The sequence below is a fragment of the Myotis brandtii genome, unplaced genomic scaffold (genome assembly GCF_000412655.1).
Source record: "Myotis brandtii unplaced genomic scaffold, ASM41265v1 scaffold382, whole genome shotgun sequence".
NCBI classification, from domain to species: Eukaryota; Metazoa; Chordata; class Mammalia; order Chiroptera; family Vespertilionidae; genus Myotis; species Myotis brandtii.
In genome coordinates, this window is record NW_005364671.1 from 1309200 (window position 1) to 1311927 (window position 2728).

Here is a 2728-nt window from a genome sequence, read left to right on the forward strand (position 1 = left end):
TTTTTTTTTTTTTTTTTTTTTAGCTTGACATAAAGAGATATGTTCTACAGAAGACAATGCCAGACTATGCGAGTAGAAATAGTATCTGTTTGGATCAATAGATATCTTTTGTGATATTGTGCATTAGGGACCAAACTAGGTATTAATGGAACATCATATACAGTATATTTACTGGGAGGTTACCTTGTGCAGAATATTGAGTATTAATGGCCGAAAGTAGTCTTGTTTACCATGCTTTCTTTCCTTTCGTCACTATCCTCTTTATTTATTAGAGGGACAAATCATGTTGTTTTAGTGTTTGGGTTGTCGGTCATTGGGAAAATAAAGTTTTGGCATGTAGAATAAAATTTAGTAGTAAGTTGTTGAGAACATGGACTTTGAGGTTAGTTCACTTGGATTTCAGTCACAGCTCTGGCACTCACTCATCTTGTGATCTTTGACCAATCACTTCACACCTCTTTGCCTCAGTTTCCCCATATAAAAATTGAGTTGATTCATGTAAAGTAATTAGAACAGGTGTCTGACATAGAAAGTATTCAGTATATTTTATTTTATTTATTTATCTATTTATTTTAAGTATATTCTTATTGATTTCAGAGAGGAAGAGAGAGGGAGAGAGACCAAAAAACATCACTGATGATAGAGAATCATTCATCGGCTGCCTCCTGCATTCCTCACGCTGGGGATCTAGCCCATAATGCAGGCATGTGCCCTGATTGGGAATCGAACTGTGACACCCTGGTTCATATAGGTCTACGCTCAAATACTGAGCCATGCCAGCCGGGCTCAGTACATTTAAGCTGTTATTTTCATTTTTGATAACTTTAAGGTACATACTTATTCTCTGCAGGCGACTCCAGAGATCATTTATTGCCAGCTTCTCATTTTCCTTATGTGGAAGTTGAGACCCAGCAAAAGGAAGTGACTTGTCCAAGGTCATGGGTTGGTTTGAAACAAGTATTTTTTCCCAGGTATACTATAGGAGTGTTATTTTCTAGCTTAATTTGTCAAGCAGCTTGGAGTTTTAGAGGAAAACAAGACCCACCATTTAGAAATTTCTCCAAATGATAAAACTTACATATAAGCCCTGGCTGGGTAGCTCAGTTGGCAAAGAGGTGAAACCAGTACTTTTCTTTCTAGGTTTTAGTAACTGCAAAGTACTAGAACATTTGGATTCCTCACAGGTTGTTAAATGGCTATATATAATACCATAAACATTATCTGGTCACACCTCCATAGGAAGCATTGTACTTAGGCAGATTGGAGCTCTAGTTTTTTTCTAGTTTTTTGTTTTGGTGTGGTTCTCTGAGAAAGTCATTTATTCTTTCTGGATTTCAGTTGTTCAATCTGTAAATGAGATCTGTCTAGAGTCATATCTAGACAGATCTGGACTAGATTACGTATTCAGATAGAGACTGAACAATCACTTGGCAGCAGTGGGGTTGAGGACTTTATAATTTAGGTAATTGATCTAGGGGTCAGCAAACTACATCCTGAGGGCCAAACCACCACCTGTTTTTGTCAATAAAGCCTTATTGGAAGATAGGTATTCATATTCGTTTACATATTGTCTTGTTTACATGTGTCTTTTGCCTGCAGTAGCAGAATTTAGTAGTTGATTGTATTGCCTACAAAGCTTAAAATGTTTACCCTGCTCCTAACAGGAAAGTTTGCTGATCCTTGAGATCAGTTGTTTTTTCAAATGTGGATAAATTTCTTTCTTTTTTAAAAATATATTTTATTGATTTTTTACAGAGAGGAAGGGAGAGGGATAGAGAGTTAGAAACATCGATGAGAGAGAAACATCGATCAGCTGCCTCCTGTACACTCCCCACCGGGGATGTGGCCACAACCAAGGTACATGCCCTTGACCAGAATCAAACCTGTGACCCCTCAGTCCGCAGGCCGACGCTCTATCCACTGAGCCAAACCGGTTAGGGCTCAAATATGGATAATTTCTGTTCTCAGGGGATATTTAGGCACTATCTAGGGACATTTTTGGCCCTTACAACTGAGGGGTGCTACTGGCATGTAGTGGGTAGAGGCCAGGGATGCTGCTAAACATTCTATAATGCACAAGACACTCTTCCAAACTGAAGAATTATCTGCCCCCAAATGTCAATAGTGCTGAAAACCCTAGGTCTAAATCTGTGGTTCTCAAACTTTAGCTTGCATAAGAATAACCTGGACTTGTTAAACTCCTAGTTGCTGGACCCCCACCCCAGAGTTTCTGATTCAGTGGATCTTGGATGGAGCCTGCAAATTTGCATTTCTTCTAGGACTCAGGATTATGCTGCTGCTGATCCAAGGACTACACTTGCGAACAACTGATCTAGATGACTTTGAAGAAACATCCATTCCTATGATTCTTTGCTTTTGTGATCTTAAGTACTGTTCCATTTTTATGACAGGAAAATTAAATATTCAGTATATACCTGATGGTTACAATGGAATATGCTGTTTAATCACTCCATGTCTTTGAACCCTTTTTTATTCATGTGCCTTTGGAAAATTTCTAGTTATCTTTCAAAATCCACCTCTTACCTTTTACTTATAACATCTGTGCCTAGTAAGGTTAATCATTTCTTATGTATCTTGTGCAGTTTCTCTTTTGAGTCCTATGTCAGATTGTCAATAATCATTTTACATGTTTCTTTCCCCTGTTGTCAGCTCTTTGAATAAACAACTGCCTGGGTCTTAACCACCTGTTCCTGTAGTATCTAGTAAG

At 38.2% G+C, this 2728-nt stretch overlaps 1 protein-coding gene across 4 annotated transcripts in view; it reads left to right on the forward strand.

The window, feature by feature from the left end:
* FAF1 (Fas (TNFRSF6) associated factor 1) overlaps positions 1–2728 on the forward strand; it is a 356513-nt gene that overhangs the window by 4802 nt on the left and 348983 nt on the right. The gene's annotated exons all lie outside the window — the stretch shown is intronic.